At 50.8% G+C, this 21,338-nt stretch overlaps 1 long non-coding RNA gene, 1 other non-coding gene and 1 pseudogene across 7 annotated transcripts; 1 reads left to right on the forward strand and 2 right to left on the reverse strand.

Annotated features, from left to right (window-relative positions):
* On the forward strand, window positions 1–74 carry TRNAI-UAU (transfer RNA isoleucine (anticodon UAU)). The gene has a single exon. It is a non-coding gene; the product is annotated as a tRNA-Ile (tRNA).
* Window positions 75–7,469: 7,395 nt separating this feature from the next.
* Window positions 7,470–21,338, reverse strand: LOC102458018 (uncharacterized). 6 transcript variants are annotated; one of them, XR_012898325.2, is made up of 5 exons: window positions 21,138–21,338; window positions 18,086–18,285; window positions 16,700–16,816; window positions 16,298–16,478; window positions 7,470–14,007 (listed from the first exon to the last, which is right to left on the reverse strand). It is a non-coding gene; the product is annotated as an uncharacterized LOC102458018 (long non-coding RNA). The 6 variants fall into 6 exon arrangements; XR_012898328.2 differs by lacking the exon at window positions 21,138–21,338 and adding an exon at window positions 19,808–21,036; XR_003087778.3 differs by lacking the exon at window positions 21,138–21,338 and adding an exon at window positions 20,796–21,033.
* Window positions 11,904–12,046, reverse strand: LOC149522256 (U1 spliceosomal RNA; annotated as a pseudogene).

Consider the following 21,338-nt stretch of genomic DNA (forward strand, 5'->3'; position numbering starts at 1 on the left):
GGCACCATGGGTCAGCTGGCTAAAGCACCTGCCTTATAAGCAGGAGAGCTTGGGTTCAACTCCCAGTGGTGCCTTATTGCAGCCTTTTCTTACATTTTCCTATATCCTTCTGGGACACAGAAGAGGCCTTCCCTGGCCACCCATGGAACTGCTGGTTCAGGAAAAGGCTGATGGGAGAAGAGGGAGGCTCCTAAGAGATGAAGCTGCTGAAGGGAGGCAAGGAGAGTAGAGTATCAGCTACTAGCTGAGAACCTCACAGTCTGAGTGGTGTGATGGTCCCATGGTGTCAGGCTGTCACGTTACTGGATTTTGAGGGGAGCAGCCAGATCACTGATGCACCCATAAGTGGGGGTGTTGGCCCCAAAAATGGTATAAAAGGGGGCCATGTGGGGTGTTGAATAGAAGCTCACTGTCTGCTAATCCTATGTACGCTAGTCATGTGATTGTATGTCTGTGTGTGTAGTTAGGAGCCTGTAATCTGTGTAGATACTGAATATTTCTCTGCATGTGGTTGAGCACTGGGCAGAGCCCGGCCTATGGACATGCTAATCAGCGAGGCCCTGTGGGACAATAGCATTCAATGGGCCAAGGACACACCTAAAGAATGAGTGGTGACTCATACCTAAGGGCTACCAGCAGGGGACACAGGAAGAAGCCGTGGGCCAGGTGACCTGCTGTAGCCAAGAAGAGACCAGGAAGGAGGGATAAATAGGCCATGCAGTGGACTCCATCTTGGTCTTCAGCTCAGCACTTCATCCCAGAGGCAGCAATGCAGGGATTGAAGAGCCAGAAAGACCTGTGGACCCATCCTGATCCTAGGATGCGCAACAAGGACTTTTAAACCAGCAGCTGTAACATCTCTGCTAGAGCCTGCATCGAGTACTGGGAGATTCGATGCATGTAATGTACTATTCTTTAACAACCTTACTCTCATGCTTTTCTTTATTGTAGTAATAAACCTTTAGATGTTAGATGCTAAAGGGTTGGCCCAGTGTGATTTGTGGGTAAGGTCCAAAGGGTAAATTGACCAAGGATCTGTGGCTGGTTTCTTGGGACCTGACAAAACTTGTTCGGGGTAGGTGGGATTGGGTGCTAGGACCCCCCACCTGTGTATGAGGCCTGGAGCCATCTGGGGCACAGATATTGCTGGGGTGTCGAAGGGGTTTTGCTCGTGAGGCTTCAGGCAGGCAGCTGAAGTGCTCTGTGGGATTGGTTTGTGGCCTGTTTGGAGAGGTCACCAGGGGGCTGTAAGGAGCCCCGAAGTTGAGCAATTCACCCTGAGCAGATGCCCTCAGCAGTGCCCAGACCGGCCCTGACCGTCACAGGCACAACACTCAGGACTCTGAACCCTGCAATCTGAGCTCAGATCTCAATGGGACCTTCTGGTGAAATACTGGCAGTACAAGTGCTTGGCTTCTTTGTCCTTAAATGCCCAGAGCGAGGGTGTGACTGATTTTGGAAATAAAAGGCAAAGGAGCTTTTCTTCATCCTTGTTACAAACTTTTCAAATTTTGTAAAATATTTTTCTGTGTCTCCCCATTTCAAGTGGAGATTCTGAAACTCAGAGGGGGGTGAAAGAAGGGACCCCACCCAGCCCAACCAGCGGGCCCTGAGCAGAGGGTGAGAAAAGTGAGCTGTAGCATAGTGTGATGGAGGTATGTCTCTGTGCCACCGCTCACCTTTGTCATTGTCTGGCTGGGAGAAACAAACTGGGCTGAATTGGAAATACACAGTCAGAATTGGCTCCCTCTGGGGAAGCGGAGGAGAAAGGGGGGAGGCAGAGGACAGACACAGGGCAGCAGAAAAGAACAATCATGAATGTCAGTGAGAGGCAGAGGTGGCAAAGGGGCGGCAGCATTTTCTCCCACAACACTTCTGGAAAGGGGCAGCCCCAGGAGGCAGCTGGACTCTTCTTTGCTTCTCCCCACTTTTCACTTGCTTGTGTGTAGGAGCAGGCAGGTGCAAGCAGACCTGCCTGTTGGCAGAGACTCATAGCTCCTGGTGTCCAGCCCTGTCTTTCGACCCTTTCCTTGGTCCCATTGGGCCACATACAAGGAGCTGTCAGTTCTGTAAAAGCTGCTCCAGGAGTAGGCAGCTAAAGTGAGTTTGAACTCATAATCTTTGAATGACTGGTCTGGTTAATACACAAATTATCTTATTTCAAATCTATTTAGAAGTAGCTTATTTATCTCTGCCAGCTGAGTCAGAGGTGCCCAGAGAAAGCCCTGATATAATGGGCCCCATTCAGGGTTTTGAATCCTGCAATCTGAGTTCAGATCTCAGTGGGACCTGCTGGTGAGATGTTGGTTTGTGTCAAATCCTTGGCAATTGATGCGTTTGCCTTTTTGCCCCTCTGGCTCAATTCCACTTTCTGGCGCTTGGCTTTCTCAATCTAAGTACATTGGCTAAAACTCCTAAATAACTGCTCCAGTAGCACAATGCGTCAGCACACAGTACTTATATGGCAGTATCAATGGGAGATATGCTGAGGTTATGAGTTCCAGGGTCACCTGGAGCAGTGGTTTTCAGTCCCTACAGGGCTTTCCCTTTGCAGTGAGCCCTGTAAGAGCCGGGATTCCAGCCCAGATGAGGAGTGCAGTGAAAATTCCCCCTTCACTTAATATTGCCTCATCAGATAGATCCAGGGCTGGAACTCAAGGGTTGTTCAGACACATACAGGAGATTCTAATTAGAACAGCTGGGCAGGTACTAACATTAGGTCATATCACAGACAGGCTGTATTTAGGACGGCCACCTCAGATGTCACCCTCAGAAGGGCAGGTGGCGCCTTCATGGGTCCCTATCATTCACAGCCAGCCCCTTCCCCATGACCATAAAATGAGGTATACAGGGTCCTTTGAAAGTGTAGAAAGGGCCAAATACAGGAAAAGCCTCTTTCAGGAAGAAGAAAAAAAAAAGCAGGGAGGAAGTATGTAAATGCAGAGCACTATTTGCATACCTCTTCTGAAACAAAAAAAGCAGTGTAGCCCTACCTTTGGGTAGCCCCTTCCTAAAGCAAAGCTTTTCCCCCTTCCCCAACCTCCTTTTTGGTTCAGAGTTGAGAAAACAAACAGAAGGAATCCACAAAGAGCAATGGACAAAGCCTGCATAACTAGGCACATAAGCTTAAGGACACAATAATAAATCAATAGCGGTTAATCAAAAGAAATTGGAAAGTACTTTTATTATCAAAACAAAACTACTGTTGCAAGAATAGTAAATTACTAGGTATTAGATAGACATGAAGTGACATAGACTCAGGAAAAAATGCTTAGTACCAAGAAATAAAAATAATTCACCAGCTCAGACATGATTTCTAAATCCTTTAAACAAGGTAAATAATAAAACCTGATGGATTAGCTAAACTTTTCCTTCCTTACACTTTTCAAAAAGTCCATTACTAAAACAGCCCAGACTGTGTGGCTTAAAGGATAAGGCATCTGATTTTGGGTCAGAAGATAGACAGGTCAAGTTCCTTTACAGTTGTGTTGGCTTTGCTTTGTCTGGGCCCTGCTGTCTTTTGACTGGAAAGCTCCTATATAACAATATGCTTTCTCTGTAGTCATATGGGAAGGCCTGTATCCATATTGGTAAGCTGGAGTCACATGCTCACATTTCATCTAAATTGCTTTAAAATAGTGTCACACTGTTAGGCTAGGCTGTGAGAAGGGGATCCTATCCTAATGGCACCCACTGTCATCAGATAAGAAACAGATCTCAAGATGGGTGAAGAAAACTTAATTAACAGCATTTCGTCTGGCAAACTACCCCCCCCCCCAAAAAAAACCCACCTGCTTACCACCAGTTGTGGTTGTGGAATCCTAATTCAATGATTATTATCCTCATTTTCCTATTATTTGTCTGTGGGATCTCTGTCTAGGTTGTAAGGATACGTCTACACTTGCACCCTCTTTCAATAGAGGGATGCAAATGCAGACATTCAAAATTCTAAACGAAGCCAGAATTTAAATATCCCATGCTTCATTTGCATAATCACGTTATGGCGCTATTTTGAAATAGGGCTATTTCAAAATAAAAACGCTGTGTAGATGCAGTTATTTCTAAAGAAAACCCTTCTTCCAAAATAACTGTTAAAACTCATTTTATATTTAAATCCCAGCTTCATTTACAATGTTGAATGTCTGCATTTGCATCCCTCTATTGAAAGAGGGTGCAAGTGTAAACATACCCTAACTGTTTCTGTCTCCTGTATGATTAATTTTGCTAGGTGTTAATCAACCAAGATGATAGGGTATGATTGGTTAGGTAATTCTGTTACAATATGTTATGATTAGTTAGTAAAATTATACTAAAATAATTGGTTAAGGTAAAACAAAATACAGGACTATGTAGCACTTTAAAGACTAACAAGATGGTTTATTAGATGATGAGCTTTCATGGGCCAGACCCACTTCCAGGTAAGCGGGACTCAAGTTTTGCTATAAAAACTGGGGTCCAAGAAGGAGACCAGCAAGAAGGAGGAAAGGGGGAAAAGAGAAGAGGAGGAAGAAGGAAAAGAGAAAGGAAGACCAACAAGAAGGGGGGAAGACCTGGAAGAACTCACCTCCAAGACACAGCCTAAGACCAGAGCTGCCAGGATTCATCTGCACGACCGTGACATGCAGCAGCTAAGATCTAGAGAGTCTGACCTTGCCTGTCCAACAGGGGAAGTTAACCTGCCTGTATCAGGACTGGTGAGCATGACACTGTGTGCTTAGCATGTGTATTTGGCTTGCTTGGGAATTGTTAATACATAGAGAATAAGAATATTATCGTATAAGGCCCTTCCAGTGGCAAAAGATCCTGCAAACCCACAGAAAGTTCCGCCCTGAGTCCTAGGAATTGGGTAAGGCTGGGTGTCCTTGCAGTGTGGAAGGGATAGAAAAATGTGTGCGGGTACCACCTCTGACCATTGGTCTGGTGTCAGCTAGGCTAGGGGAAAGAGTTCCTGGTCAGGGGGATCTTTGGTTGCTCCCCCTGGAGCTTTGCTATTTTGACCTTGATAGAGAGAGAAGGGGAAGGACAGGCCAGTGGGTGGGGCAGTCTCTCTCTCCCAGATGGGCCCCTGGCCTTGAGGGGGCTTATTTAATAGCATGCCCAGGCTCTGTGTGTTTCTCTGCTTCTCACTTGTGGGGGAGAAGCCTCTTGGGGCAACATCTCCTGCCCTACTGAGCCCCTGGAGTGGGAGCAGTAGGGGGGCCTGACAGGGGCCTTTCCTGCTACCTTCTCACACTGGTCAAAGTGTCAGCAGCCACCCATGTGCTGGTGGGTGGAGCCTTCGCTCAGCGTTTGGCAGCCAGAGGGCGGGGAGCAGCCCGGCCAGGGTCTCTGGGGCTCTGCAGCCACATGTAGGCCTGGCTCTGCTCCCCTCTTGGCCTGCCTTGCTTGCTCTGTGGCTTTTCAGCCTTCCCTTGGAGCTGTCAGCACCAGCTACCCTGCTCAAGGTACCCAGGGGAGTAAAGGGGAGCTGGGCTCTAGCCTGGGGCTCTTCCTGCCTCCTGCTTTCCCTTGGCTCCAGCCTGACCCTGGGCCTCTTTCCTGTCAGCCCCATGGGGCCAGGGGAAAAGCAAGGGGCCATTTCAGAATATGGTTGGTGGCGGTGACCTGTGTATGCCGTGATGGGAGGGTGGGGGGAAGAGTGTCACATGTCTTTCTGCTAGAGCTGGTATTTACATAAAAACAATAAATAAATAAGCAGCTGAGATAGGGCAAATAGCAGGAAGCCAGGAGAGAAGAGGCCAGGTTGAGAGCTGATAATCACAGGTGCCCCCCAAAAGCACTAGCTGTAGGTCCCATGGTGTAAGGGGCAGCCCTCAGGGCTCTGAAATCTGAGTTGCAATTTCAGTGGGACCTTCCTGGGCTGTTTGCTGCAAAACCCTCCCAGTTCATGTGCTTTGGTTTCCTTCCCCTTAGGTTGGTGAAAACAGAATGTTGTGCTTTCTGCTGGGTGTCTTATGCCCCCTGCTCCTCGGTGTCTTGTCTGGTTGGCTCAGCCTGAGGTTGGGATGTGCTGGGGCCATGGAACCTACCAGCCTGGCTAGAGATGCAGGAGGGCTGAGGTGTTTCTCCCTGCTTCCCCTGATGCCCTCACGTCTAGTCCCATTAACTGCCTGTTGCTGACTGGCATTAAAAGGAGGGAGTCTCAGGACCAGGACTCGGACAGTGTTTGTTCCCTGCTTCTGAGAAGGGTAAAGAAAGCTCCCTGGGGTGGCTCTAGGCTGAGGTAAATTGAATCAACATATGTTGGTTGTGGAGCTATTGCCTTGGGTGTAGGAACTGTCTGGGAAAGCAAGCAGCACAAGAAAGACCAAGATTCACTCGCGTACTTTGTTTTTGTGGATCTGCCCCTCCTGCAATCCTAGGCTACACTGCAAGCTTTTTGCTCAAGAACAGCTATACTTGCGCAAAAACTTGCTGGGTGTCTACACTGCATGCGCATTCTTGTGTAAGTAAATTTATAGTACAGCATTGGAAAACAGGGCTTCTTCCTGAAGAGTTATTCCTCTCTCCACAAGGAATAAGCCCTCTTGTGCAAGAGCTCTTCCACAAGAAGGCAGCGTAGACAGGCAACATGAATTTCTTGCACAAGGAACCCCTATGGCTAAAATGGCCAGCTGAGCTGTCTTGTGCAAGAGAGCGTCCTCACTGCCAGGGACACTCTTGCACAAAAGCACATCTCTTGTGCAAAAGCATGTGGCAGTATGGACACGCTCTTCTGGAAGACCTTTTGCACAAAACAGTTCTTGCGCAAGAAGCCTGCAGTGTAGACGTAGCCCTAGAGACTCTGGAACAAAGAAGACACATGAGAAGAACCCAACTATTTTTCTTTTGCTGTGACATGGATGGAGCTAGCTCATGTTTTGATCAGGGGTCCTTCTGCCTGTGAAACACCTGGGACAACCCCTGTGCTCCTGGGTTCCTTTACCTGTCACCTGCAATGCCATCCACTTGGGGGAGCATGTGCCCTGACACTTGTAGAAGGGCCAACCTGGACAAAGCAGCACCTTTTAGGCCCCCTTTGCTAGCTCTTCCCACCATCTCTCCATGTGTAGTTGGAGTTGGCTTCCTTCAGTCGAGTTTGACGGTGTCCCAACAGCAGGAAGCCAAAGGAAGCATAGAGCAGAAGTACTGGAAGCTGGTGGGAGCAGCTTCTGGTTTTGATTGAGTCTTCGTTGGACTTGCTAAATTAAACTCCATAAGATTGATTGTGGCCATTCCTATCCAGCTGGACGTGGTTCTTGTTCTTCTGCATGGCACAGCCCATGGAGACCAAGGACTTGCCTGTGGGCATCCAGATCACACCCTTGTTGAAATGATGGGAATAGAAACCAGATACACGGGTTTGAACTGGTTTCAGCTGAGGGACAGGTTTGTCTGGTTTATGTGCATTGGCACAGGAAAGCATTATGGCTCTGTAGTCATTTTAAGAATTGCTGTACAACAGAAATCCAAAATGTGACACACCTGGATATGCAATTGTTTTATTTAAGATGATCAGCTTTTTAAGGAGGTATTTGCAGTTGAACTGAAAACCACTTGATTTGCAGTTAAACATTCTACCCCTGAATTACACCTCCATAGCAATCATGCGTTTGCATACAGTATTGGGGAAAAAAGCACCTGGCTGTACTGACTGCAGGAGCAGGTGGTGCCTCTCACACATGGCGGTGGGAGTCCTCTCTGGGGTTGGACATGTAAGGTGGCCCCCCCAGGCTGTGACCAGCGTGACGTGTCACAATAGCACTTCATCCCCTGTACTCCCACCTCCCCTGCCCTATGTAGGTATATCTACACTTGCACCCGCTTTCGAGAGAGGGATGCAAATGCAGACATTTGAAATATTAAATGAAGACAGAATTTAAATATCCCATGCTTCATTAGCATATTTGAGGACGGGTACTATTTCAAAATACTTTATTGCAAAATAAAAAAAATGCTGTTTAGATGCGGTTATTTCAGGAGAAAACCCTTATCCAAAATAACCTTTATTCCTCATACTACGTCCTGTGTCTGGGGGATTGGCTCCAGTGTGAGGGTCACGATGCTCCTGGAATTCTCCTACTTGTTCTGGAGTTGCTGGTCATCAGGTTTGTTGTCCTGAAGCTGAAGCTGCTGCTGCCCAGCTCTCTCCATCCCAGACTCCACAACTATCTCTGGATACAGGGGTTCCCCACCTGCCAGGATTCTGTCCAGTTCCTCATAGTATGCACAGTACTGCGGTCTTTCCCCAGAGCAGGAGCTGTGCTCACGGGTCCTCAGATACCCTGCCACAATTCCTTGACCTTGGCTCTGACTTGGTCTAGGATGTGGGGATGGGGCAGCGAAGTGGCCTTTCTTTGCAAGGCCATCAGCCATTTGGCCATAAATATCTGCATTCCTCCACCTGGACTTCAGGGCCTGCAGAGGCTCCTCATCGGACCACAGCTCCAAGGGGGTCTTTATCTCTGACCCAGACAATGACAGTGCCTGGTGTTTGCTGCCCCATGCTCGGTCCTGTGATGTCTCACTGAAGGGGTCTCTGGGGGCTTATGTCTGATCCCCAGGCCACACAAATGATCCAGAAGTCACTTCCCTACCTCTCCCTTTGCTGCTCTTGAGGTTTAGCCCAAAGGCCAAGAAGCTGTACTCTCCCACCCAAAAACCTCTGGGACTCCTCTCCTGCCCAGCTCCTCATTCCATGGAGAGTGGAGGTCAACCACTATCCCCACCTTGCCACTCCTGATCTTGTCCAAACAGCCAAGTTGTCCTTTACCCAAACCATACAGGCAGCCTTTCACCACCAGCTCGCCTCATGGCAGACATAGGCTTCCCTCACTAATTTTCCCAAAAACAACAAATGCAAGTATTGGTGGTATAGTGGTGAGCATAGCTGCTTTCCAAGCAATTAACCTGGATTCAATTCCCAGCCAATGCCATGTACAGAGAGATCTTGTTGCTGAATGGAAAAAACAGAGAGAGCAAGCTGAGAACCTCAAGTATGTAGTGGAGTGATGGTTCTATGGTGTAACAGGCAACACTCAGGACTTTGAATCCTGCAATCTGAGCTCAAATCTGATGGGACCTGCTGGTGAGATTATAGTCGTTACAAATCCCTGAGAATGGATCTTCTTGCCCCTCTCCTTCAATTCCACTTTGTGCTTCTTTATGTTCTCAATTTGAGGTCTTTGGAGAAAACTCTCACGCAGTGGTGCAATGGGTCAGTGCACAATACTTATAAGGCAGTACTCCTAGAAGACGTGCTGAGGTTGTGACTTCAAACCTCACCTGAAGCAGTGGTTTTCAGTCCCTGCTGGGCTGTCTCCTCCAGTAGGAGCTGGGATTCTAGCTCAGGGAAGGGGATTGGTCAAAATTCCCCCTTCGCATACTATGGCCTCATCAAAGTGAATGGTGGGTGGCCAAGAGCCAAGGCTAACTGGCAGAGAGAGGGTTGGACCCTTGTCCCTCTCACAGCCAGGTTATTGTTGCCCATCTTTTTCCCTGGCATCAGCAGCCACTATCCCTTTCAGCCACTGGGTCAGCTCAGGAAAAGAGGTGGGAAATGGGACAAAGTAGCCAGACAAGCTGAGGGAGGCAGGAAAATTCTGATCTCTGCCTCTCCCTGTGCAAGGAAGTTTGGTATGTGTTTGGTTTAATTGTTCTACCACATTAACATGTAATGGCATGGTGATGTGTAGGTCAGTAATTGGAGCCTCAAAATGGAGTCTGTGACCTTTGATCTAGGGATCCATGTTGGAACCCCTCAGGCATTGGCCACTGTCAGAACTGGACCAGTCGGAACTGGATTTTCCCACCAAGCGGCACAAGGGCTCTATTCTCCTCAGACTTGCCCCACCCTGGCGGCTTTATAAGGGCTGAGTTGCCTCAGCCTCAGGGCTGCCCCTCTCATGGCAGCAGCGCCTGGGTTCCTCTGCTCTGCCCTCTGACAAGGAGGGACAATCCCAGCAGTGCCGGGGGGGGGGGGAGGATTTTATCATCTTCACCCCCACACCCCCTGCCTGTAGCACCCACAACCTGCAATTCCCCTTCACCCACCTGTCCAGGGCAGGGCTTGTGGGACTCTTCAGGACTCCTCCCCAAGGGCCGCAAATGAGCCTGAGGGTAGAAGGTTCTGGGCACCCCCCAGCGCCACTGCCAAGTCCCGAGGAGAGAAAGAGCCCACTACCCGGGGGTTATTCTTACCATTTTAACATGCTGAGCCACAAGGTTAGATTTGGTGGGTCTGGGCTTCAAGTCCCTGTTTGCGCTGCCACCAGAACATTAGCTCTACATTGGATTATCTCCCCATTTCTCTCTTTGCCTGAAGGAGCCTGGAATAGGGGCTGGCATGAAGAAAGGAGGGTGGATTTGTGGATTTGAACCAACACTCTGGTGAGGAGATAGAGAAGTGAAGGGGCATTTTAACTGCTCCCTTCTTCAATGGCCTCTAGGCTAGGACTCCAGCTTTATAAGTTAATTGTCTGGGTAAGGTTAGCGTGAATCACTGCTTTAAGTCAGGCTTAAACTCATAACGAAAACACTTCTCTTCGGAGTCTTGCCCTACAACAGTGATCACCAACCAGTAGATCGGGATCTACGGGTAGATCTTGGAGCCTCTGACAGGTGATCCTGACTGGTTTGGCTAAGAGGCTGTCAAGTGCAGGCACTTCAGCTGCCTCTCTCCCTACTGCTGCGCATCTCCTGCCCTTTGCCGTGGAGCTGCCTCACCCACCCTCGGGAGCCTCCTGTTTGCTGTGCAGTGCAGGGGAGGGAGAAAGTGCCCCCTTTCCCACCCTGTAGCCTAAGTCCACAGACCAAAGAGGGAGCACGAACGCTTGGGATAGAGATTGCTGGCTGCTTTTGGGAGTGGTGCAGGGGCAGGGCAGGGGTTAGCCTGCCTTAGCCCCACTGTACCACCACCCAGGAGCCACCTGAGGTAAGCAGTGCCCAGTTGAAGCCCACATCCTGAAATTCTACTGCAGTCATGAACCCTCTCCTGCACTCCAAACACCTGCCCTCGCCCTGGGCACCCCTGCATCCAAACACACTCCCAGAGCCTGCACCTAGAACTCTCTCTGGCACCCCAATTGCCTGCCCCAAGTTCAGCTCAGAACCCCTCTCACACTCCAGATCCCTTAACCCAAGACCAGAGCCTGCACTCCAACCCTCTGCCCCAACCTAGTGAAAGTGAGGGAAGATGGGGGAGGGAAGGAGGATGGAGTGAGCAAGAGTGAAGCCTTGGAAAAGGGGCACAAAGGAGGCGGAGCAAGGGTATTTGGGTTTGAGGTAGATCTTAGGTTGCACTTAAATTCAAAAAGTGATCTCGTGCTTAAAAAGGTTGGAGACCACTGCCCTACAAGTACTGTCTGCTAAACATCTGGGCTACTGGTGCTAGCTCAAGGTGTTTGCGTGTGTGTGTGTGGGGGGGGGGGGGTGTTCACAGAGGCCTGAGCCAGGCTATTTTCTGTGGCATTAGATGGCAGAACAAGGCACAATGGTTTTGAGTTGCAGTGGGGAAGGTCTAGACTAGGTTGGCTATTAAGAAAAACAGTTTATCTAGGAGGATGGTGAAGTACTGGAAGGGGTTCCTAAGGAGCTGGTGGAATCTCTATCCCTAGAGGTTTTTAAGACCAGGCTTGTAAAAGCTCTGGCTGGGGTGATTTCGAAGAGTTGGGTTTGATTAGAGACCTCCTGCTATCTCTTCCAACCCTCGTGTTTCATAAGTCTCTGAACTCCCTGGCTGCGTCTATACTGGCAAGTTTTGGTGCAAAAACTCCCTTTTGCTCAAGATCCATTTTTCCTTATTTCAGATAGCAATATCAAAGCAGGTAGGAAAAAAAAACAAGTAGCTGAAAAAACAGAATAGCAAAAGCATAAGCAGAAAACAGCTCTATTCCCCCCCCCCCCCCCACCACCACAGTGAGCACCAAAGAAAAGCATGAATGTAGTCACCCCACTGCCAGAAATTGTACAGTCAAGCTTTCACCATTTGGGGAAATTACAGGAGTCAGCACAACCACAGTGCAACAGAGGAGCCTCACCCTGAGAAAACCACCTATTAGTTAAGTATAAGGTCCCCAGGCACAACCACTGCCTGACCCCAAGTACACAAACACTCTCACCTCATGGTGGGCACAGCCCCACATGACCATCCTACACCGCGTCCCTCCTGCCCATTCCCACCCTGCCACCACCCTGATGCCCCAGCCCGACCCTACTTTCCAAATTTGGGCCATGCTTGCCAACCCTCTTCTGCTCCCACAGGGCTGTTCTCATGACAACATCTGCATATGGGCTCACACAGCTCCACCCCTCTCCAGCAAGACCTGCCTCCTCTGCTGTTTAGAGCCTGGCCCCACTACTGCACTGTGACCCCTAACCCCATGGGCACTTGTTCTGCCCCGTTGCAGCCCACACTGTGGAGGTGCTGGCTCTGTCAGGGGCCACCATTTGGGAGGGACCAGGTGATGTGGTTCCCAGTCTCACCCCCACCATCCTCACCCCCAGCTCAGCCCAGCTGGGTATGTCACCCTCTTGATCCAGGCCTAGCAGCCCCTCAGCAGCCAGAGCAGAGAAGGGGCAAGAAGGAAGTGGGGGAGGGAGGAGCCCTCCGCTAGCCAGTCAGAAAGGGGGCACAGGGAGGAACAGGAACACAGACACCCTCCCTCCCCCTAAGAAAAAGCATCTGTCCCTTCTGCCCCTCCCCACGCACAGAACTTCTCCTAGCCTGCCCCAGGCATGTCACCTGACTCTTGAGAGCCTCCCTTCTCCGGTCAGCAAAACGGGGCTTATGAGGCTTCCTGCCCTGGCACGAGCCTTTGGTGGAGAATGACGCTGAAGAGCAGGAGGAGGCTCAGGCTGATGCTCCCAGGCTGAGGTGCCATTAGCGGAGGTTTGGGAAACAACTGAGAAACACCAGTAAGTCACCAGGCCCTGCGTCCCCATCTACAGCCGGATGTGACTCTTAGCCAGCAGGTAGAACAGAAGGTTTGTTACATCACAGGGGGACAGTGTAGAACAGACTTGTTAGCTCAGGTACCAGAGATGCATAATGCGCAGCTAGATTCAGCTTCCCTAGCAGGTTGGCATTTTGCATCCCTTAAGCCGACCTGCCCGGCCTAGTACAGAGCGGGCCTCAGTGAGTCACACCCAGAATTCCCATCCCCATCTAAATAGCATTGCGGTGACTAGGGAAACTGAGGCACACACAGAGAATTACCACAGAACAGCAGGGATCGCACACGACATAGCAGAGTGAACTGAGCTGTGTGCCACTGCCGTGTGACTGCCCCGTGCACATCTTCCCATTGCAGAGTGCTCCGAGCCAGACTGTGACTAGCCAGCCCGTCTCTGGGCACCCAGGGGGTGTTTGGGTTTGTTACCAGCACTGAGCTTTGTACAGTAGCCCGGGGAACATTGTGAAAAGCCAAAACCTTCCAGCCCTGGGTGTCCCTGGCCGGCCAGCAAGTGGCACAATGGTTCCCAGCAGTGCTGACTTTGGGTAATTTGAAAGAAATAACTACAGCTCAAGTGAGGTGGCTGAGTGGTGACAATGATGGACTGCTAATCTGTTGTGCTCTGCACACGTGGGTTCAAATCCCCCCCCCCCCAAATCGGGTGTTTGCAACCGTCTCATGGAGCTCTCCTCAGTTCAATGCCAGCCCCTCCTGTATCCCTGCCTTTTTCAGTCCCCTTCCCACTGCAGTCTGGGGAAAGGGGAAATCTCCACAGACACTCCCAGATGGGACCCTCAATCCCTTCTGCCCTCAGGGGGAAAACTCACAAAGGAGATTATATCAATCCAGAAAGTTCAGCTGGAGTGACGTGAGCACACAGGGCAAAGCAGATCACGCAAGAAATAAACACAAACACCATCTAAGCCTCAGAAACTAGATAGGCTGAGAATGAAGCAGCATCTCACCCTCATACACAGCAGGAACAGTCCCCCAAGCTTTGATACACAGGCAGGCAGGAGCTGAGTTTGTCTGAGACCTCAGGGACCCAGCATGAGGCACCATCCCTGGCATCTCTCTGAAAGTGGCAGAAGGGGATTTGTTACGTTATTTGAAACGGGGATGGGAAGTGTGAAGAGAGTGTCTTGGGGGTTGTGCAGCTTGTGTGTGGCCAAAACACAGACCTCACTGGGAACAGGATTTTTAATCTGCACCGGGAAACCACAAACTCCCACTGTGCTTGGGGAACCAGGTGTGCTGTTTGACTTCTGTGTGGCAGGTGACGTCAGGCCTGGGCACTGGGATTATTTACCAGTTTTCCTTGCCCTAGGGCACTACTGCACTCATAGCTGTAATGCCCGAGTGGTTAAAGTGTTGGAATTGAAATCCAATAGGGCCACAGTTCCCAAACTTTTTGGCATCACGTCCCCACCCTTTTTGATTTTTGACAAACCCTCAGCCCCCCTCCCCCAATAGCAGGGAAACTTAAGCAAAAAAAAAAAAAAGAACTGAGCGGGGCAGCAAAACTTGATGGGGGGAGGCTCACCCCCCCCCTAGAATTTCTTCAGCCCCCCCTCCCCCTCCCAGTTTGGGAACTCATGCAATAGGGTTTCCCTGCACAGGTTCAAAGCCTGTTCACTGTAAGACCTGTGCTTTGGCCATACTCTCTCCACCCCACACACTGTGTTGATGCAAACCTTTCCACAAACTACAAATTGCTAATGGACACTCACAGTTAATTATATCATTACACCTGAGCCATTTTCCTAGTGCAGCAGCTGGGGAGATCAGTTTAACTTACTTTATAAAACAGATTAAGCATTGTGACTTTCTTGTGTTACTCTGTCAAACTCCATTTTAAACAAAGTAAAACATTATGGCCAACATAAAAAGTTTCAATGTTTTCTTTTACTTAAGGCAGGGGTGGAGAACCATTTTTCAGTTGGGGGTCACTGACCCACAGAAAACTCAGCTGGAGACCACACAAGTGAGAAGCCAAAAAACCCCCCAAAAACCAATAGTCTCCAAAACTTCCCAGTGCTCACTGATGTGGCCCCAACTGAGGTACCTCACTCCTCTTGTACCGCATTCTCACAGGGTGAGGGGAGGGGAGGTAGTGAGGTTCAAGGCTTACCATAGGCCAGGTTTTTTTTTCTGCGGTGCTGGAGTTAGTGGACTTTATGGAACTCATTAGGCTCAGGGGTGGAGACAAAAGTGAGGGGTACAGTGAGGGGCTGGCACTGAGGGGTGCAAGACAGGGCTGACAGCAAGCAGAATAGGTTGCAAGATCTGGGAGGGAGCTGCAGTGCAGAAGCATGCTGGGAGTAGGGTATCTGGCCAGGTGGAGGGAGCAGGAAGAAGAGAAAGAGCAGTGCATGGCCAGGAGAGAGGATGCAAAAAAAGGGAGGGTGTCCGAGCAAGCTGGAGATGTTGGGTGGGAGGGAAGTGAGAGGATGGGATGGGATGGATTTGGGAATGTGGGGGAATATTACCTGGCTTCATGCCCCCTTGCAGCGATATCTCCAGCCACTCTGTAATGGCCACCATAGAGAGATATCCTGTTGCTGCTGCAGCCATGCAGTCTAGGGCCAGCCCAGGACCAGAGGCATTGCTGCTGCAGCCACATAGCCCAGGGCCAGAGGTGCTGCTGCCAGAGCCACGCAGCCAAGAGCTGGCCCGAGGCACCCTGCCATGGCCACGTGGCCCTGGAAGCACGGGAGTCTATGGCTGTGGCCATGAGCCAGCCTAACAGGCCAGAGTTGCAGTGGCAGCACTGCCTCCAGCCTCTGGGGTTGGCCCCAGGTCATGTGGCAGAGGTGTGCTGATGCCTTACCAGTGGCTGCCTGGCAGAAAGAAGGGCAGGGCTGAGCTCCTTCTCCTACAGCACATGCCTGTAAGGAGGTGGGGCCTGGCAGTGCCTCACCGGCAGGATCAAAGCCCTAGGCAAGCCAGATTCTGCTTGCTGAGAAGTTTTCCCTACCTCTGGTATTGGGTCTCTCCCCTGTTTGGGTTCTCCAATGTACAACAAGGTTTGAATTCTTACTGAAGCTTGTCCCACACTCAGAGCAGCTGAAGGGTTTCTCCCATGTGTGGGTTCTCATATGGAGAAGAAGATTTGAGCTCTGACTGAAGCTTTTCCCACAATCAGAGCAGCTATAGAGTTTCTCCCCTGTGTGGGCTCTTTCATGTTTAATAGGAGTTGCACAGTCACTGTAAGCACAGGGGGGACTGCTGATGGGGGATTTTCTGTTGAACATTTTCTGTGTTTGTTTTCACCCCTCTGCTCTTGTGACTGGATTTACACTGTCCCTTCCTTGGATGTTTTCCATGCTGCCTTTGTGGGCTACATTGACTCTCACAGGCCTCACCTTCTTCAGGACTCTGAGTAGCATGCCCTTCAGATCCTCCCAATAACATCCCACATGGAGTCATTCACGCTGGTTCTTCTTGCTGAAGATTCTTCTCATGGTTCTCAGTCAGAGTCCCACCATCTGTTGGGACAGGGAATCCATTCAGGAGTCATTCCCTGTGCTGAGCTGAAAGGAAATTCTAAAACAGAAATAGAAAAGGGGGAACACGCTCAAAGAATGGCTGGAAAGATTGAAGCCAAGTTGACTCTTCTTCCACATAACCCTTTTGCCCATCCAGTACCCTAACACTGGAGTTGAAGACAGGCTGAAGGGTCAGTTAGACTTGATGAATTTGCACAAGAGCCACCTGCTACAAGAACAGAGAAAATGGATTGTGAATCAGTTTAGCTGACTAATCACCTGTGTGGGTGTCACTGGTGATCTCTCCTTCTTTACAGCCCTGAAGATCCAGAATCTGCAGCTTTTCCCCTCGGTCCACCCTGGAGAACACATGAGCTTTGGAGACTGGATACCCTGCTTGAGGAGCAATTAAACGAGTTGATCTTGTTCATTACGGTTGGTGACATTACTGCTTCCAGAGCCAGGATCTGAGCCTCCCACCCAAAGAAACTCCTTCCACATCTTACACAGCCAAGATCCCAGGACACACTCACTTTTAGGAAAGGTGCATCCCCCCTACATCGGGAATGGCCCAGCTCATTCCCCAGGGAGCTGAGTGCTTTGATGCACTCTGTAGGGTACACCTAAGTCTCCTTCACAACCTATTCCACCCCCCTGGCATCCAAGGGCAGGGCAGGGCAGGAAAATACTGCTCAGAACGGGAGCTCTAGGGAGGGTTGGCAGGTCTGAAACCGAGGCCCCCAGGCAGGGGTCAGATTGCTGCTGCCATTTGGCAGGTCACTAGGACTTGGAGAGAAAGGACCAAGCACAGCTCTAGAGCCCCAAACGCTCTGTCCACAAACTCCTGGAGGGGGGATCATCTCACCCTGGCTCAGATTGTCTACTTGGGACAGAAGGAGGCAGAGGAAGTTGTCTGAGCAGGAAAATGAACCCGTGGCTGGTTGCTTTAGTCCCTGCTTAAGCTCCATACTCCTGATCCTGACTGCCTGTGCCTGGGTGGGCCCTGCCAGCTGCCCACAATGGCTGACACTTCTGAGGCTAGCCAGGGCAGTGCTGGGCTGCTCCTCTGGCTGGCCTGGGTGGAGACAGGCTGTGCTGCTTCTCTGGCATTTGTGACTGTTGCTGCACCTCAGCTCCCCCTCTGCAGCCTTGGTTCTACTCTGCCAGGGGCAGCCTTTGTGTGGTTTCTCAGCCTCCCTCTTCTGGCCAGTTGGGCCTGCCATTTGGTGCTCCTTTGAGCTGCACAAAATCTACCAGAGACAGGAAAAGATTCTGAGTCCGCGCCTTCCTTCCAGAGGCTCAGCACAACAGCACAAGAGGACCCTGCACTAACAGCAATTGCACCCAGCCCCACAACTCTGGTACCTGCCAGTCCTGCCTGGGCCCTTCCACTGACACCTCCAGCCAAGGCACAAGGGCATGATGGTGGGGAAGCACATGAAGACCTTGGCTGTGGGGAATAGCAGCACCATTGTTATGTCCCTGAATCTGCTTTCCCTGGGAGGGGCTATGGAGGGGACAGTCTCTCACACAGGAGCCAGGAATTATTGGGGTGGATACTCTTGACATCGTGGGTGGAGGCAATGAGGGACCCTGAACCAAACCCATCTCAGCTGCTCCACAGCCCACCCAGCTTCTGATACCCAAGAGGACAGGTATCCTTACTTAGCCAGCTCACAGCCTCATTATTCTCCTGCATCACATCCCAGTATAGGGTCTCTGGCCCAGGTCCAGGTGAGCCTATTCCTCCTCAGAGAAATACACAGCCACCTCCTCAAAGGTCACCGGCTCCGCCACAGCCAATTCCTGTCCCTGGCTCTGCAGGCCAGGGGCTGAGCTGGAGACAGACACGGGAGTTCTGCAGCCTGGCAGGGAGAGAAGGGGAATTGGAGACATTTCAAAAGGGGCTTTTAATCCTTTTCCACACATCCATTCTCTCCAGCCTCTGTCCCTGGTGACACACATGCTAGACTCTGCCATTTTGGGCAATTGCTGAGTCTAGATATTCCATAAACACCACACACAAGCTAGATGCCAAATCCACATTCATTTTTCTCAGCACCTGGCTTGAGTTTCAACATTACTGTGCCTGCAACAATGGGATTTGGTTCTAAGCCCCCAATGTTTTTGAAAAACAAGCCACTAATTATGCTGCCTGAGCATGGTGTTCTAGCAGCTAAAATCTGAAGCGTAATAAGCTCTTCCTACACACTGGGACGTCTGTTAGCCTGTTTGGCTACCCTCTGCAACGGGACCTCGGTCCTAGCAGTAAAGTCACGGACGTTAAACTCTCGGGGCTCCTTTCAGCCTTCTGGGCTGCCCGCTGCAACGAGACTTCGTGTCTTAGCAGCTAAAGACTTAGGAGACACACCCACACACTGCCCTGACCGTCGGCTGACAACCACAGACTGGCAAACCCATTCACAACTTTTGGCAGAGAAGGAACATTTTATTTGCATATTTGTTATGGAAAAAATCAATATGCAAATGAAATGCTGCCAGTCTATAATGGATCAGTTTGCCAATATCTACAACACTAAAAAAATCAAAATGTAAAGAATTCCCCTCTCACTGCTGGGTGGGCGACTGGTGCCTGCAGAAGGAGGGGCACCCACAGAGGCAGGGGGTATTTGGGGCACCCTATTAGCAATTAGCAACTAAAATATTGTCCGGGGCATGGGAGCTGGGGCCCCCTATTGCTACCACCAGTCACCTCTGCCGTCTTCTCACCTGCCCCATGAGGTGGGAGAGCTGCCATTGTATCTCCTCGGCTACGTCTAGACTGGCATGATTTTCCGGAAATGCTTTTAACAGAAAGAAACACTTTTAACAGAGTGTCTAGATTAGCATGGACGCTTTTTCGCAAAAGCACTTTTTGCGGAAAAGCATCCATGCCAATCTAGACGCACTTTTGCGCAAAAAAGCCCCGATCGCCATTTTCGCGATCGGGGCTTTTTTGCGCAAAAGAAATCTGAGCTGTCTACACTGGCCCTTTTGCGCAAAAGGACTTTTGCCCAAATGGGAGCAGCATAGTATTTCCGCAAGAAGCACTGATTTCAGACAGTAGGAAGTCAGTGTTCTTGCAGAAATTCAAGCGGCCAGTGTAGACAGCTGCTTTTGTGGAAAAACTTGCCAGTCTAGACACAGCCCTTCTATACAATCTAGGTCTCTCCCTTCTCTAGCCAGGCTGCTCTTGCTCCCAGCTCTTGCATCCCTCTCCTGCCCCCACCTCACAAATCCCTGTTCCCCTCTTCAACCCCCTTCTGACTCCTCCCAGGGCTTGCTCCCCCACCCTGCACACACTGGGATCTGGTGGCAGTTTCCCTGGGTCCCAGGCAAGGAGCACAACCAGTTCCACTGGGAGCAGCCTTGGGCCAACCCGCTCACCTGCAGCTCTGGGCACCGGGGAACTGCTCCTGGGGAAGGGAGGGGAAACTCTTACATGCCCTGCAAGGCTCACAGGGAGCAATGAGACCTGTGGTATTTAGAAAGCTGCTCCCTGTACAGCTGTGCTACTTAAGGAGAATTTAGGGGCACTGAGCATGCTCAATAACTCTGCTGTAGCCTCTGCCCTTCACCCTGCCCATCCTAAGGCTATACCTACACTGCAAAGAAACGCTGGAGAAAAATATGCAAATTTTGCTTTCTTTCTGCTTTTTTTTTTTAAGAGGCTTTTCTAAAATTTGGCCCATCTACACCCCACCAACTTTCAGTAAAATCTCTTCTTCCTCCTCAAACAAGGTTTAAAGGGATGGTGAAAGAACAGGTCTGTTCTCAGAAATTTTTCTGAAAAAACAGACACATTCCTTAGACGTGGCATAGCTTTTCTAGGATCCCTCCTATATCTGTCCTGTAGTAATGCTCTGTGTATGCCTCAGTTTCCCTGAACACTGCACCAGTATCTCAATGGGGTGATGAATTTGGGGGTGACTCACTGAGGGAGGATGCCCAGGCCAGAATGTTTACAATGACTGAGGCTCATGGTAATCTGAGCCTTGGAGGGGTGTGAATTAATAAACCTTCTTTTTTACCTGCCAGCTGAGAGTCACGTCTGGCTGCAGATGGGGGGTGCAGGACCTGGTGACTTACTGGTGTTTCTCAGTTTGTCATGCCTCGCTATGTGCTGTAATGATCTGAGGGCTCCGGGGGACTTGCTGTCACACTCACTCACACACACACACACCCTCCGCCTCTACCCCCCCAATGAGGTTAAACTCCTGCCTAGCTCCTTCCCCTCAGACTGAGCCAGTTCCAAGAAAGCAAGTGAATGGTGCATGAAGGAGAAATAATGTAGGCAGGATGGTACCATGCTTCTGGAGCCTGAAAGTTGAGGAGATGGGGATGAATGAACATGTCTTCTAGGTGTCTAACTCACCTGTTCCTCAGAAGGAAGCAGGGCGATTCAATGTCTTTCACTTGGGGGCTGTAGGGCTTACTCCAGTCTACCTGAACTGACCCAATGCAGAAACGCCAGGGTGGGGCCCAGCCAGAAAAATTCTCTCTCTGCCCCAGGTAACGAAACCGCCCCCCGCGTCACCAGACTGGTGGGGTGTCATGTGCTCTCTGACCCCCCCCCCCCCGTATGGTACAGCCCCACGCAGCCCGTCCCGGGGAAAACCTCCCCTCACAGGTTCCCCACCCCTCGATCCACCCCAGCCTCAGCCCCCACAACCCCTCCTTAGCACCCCCCCATCGGAAACGTGACCCGCCTCCCCACCTGACTCCCCTCGCCAAGCCCCGCAGCTCCCCCCACTCCTCTGGCAGACCGGGGCTGGATCGCCCTGCCAGGGGCTCCGGGAGCGGCAGCAGCTGCTCAGCAGGCGGGAGGGGCCGGTCCCAGATGCCGGCGGGGCACGTGCTTGGGGTGGGGGGCTCGGCCCCGGAAGCCCCACCCAGCGAGCCAGGCAGCTCCCGGCCG

This window comes from Pelodiscus sinensis, chromosome 19 (assembly GCF_052426305.1).
Source record: "Pelodiscus sinensis isolate ZL-2025 chromosome 19, ASM5242630v1, whole genome shotgun sequence".
NCBI lineage: Eukaryota > Metazoa > Chordata > Testudines > Trionychidae > Pelodiscus > Pelodiscus sinensis.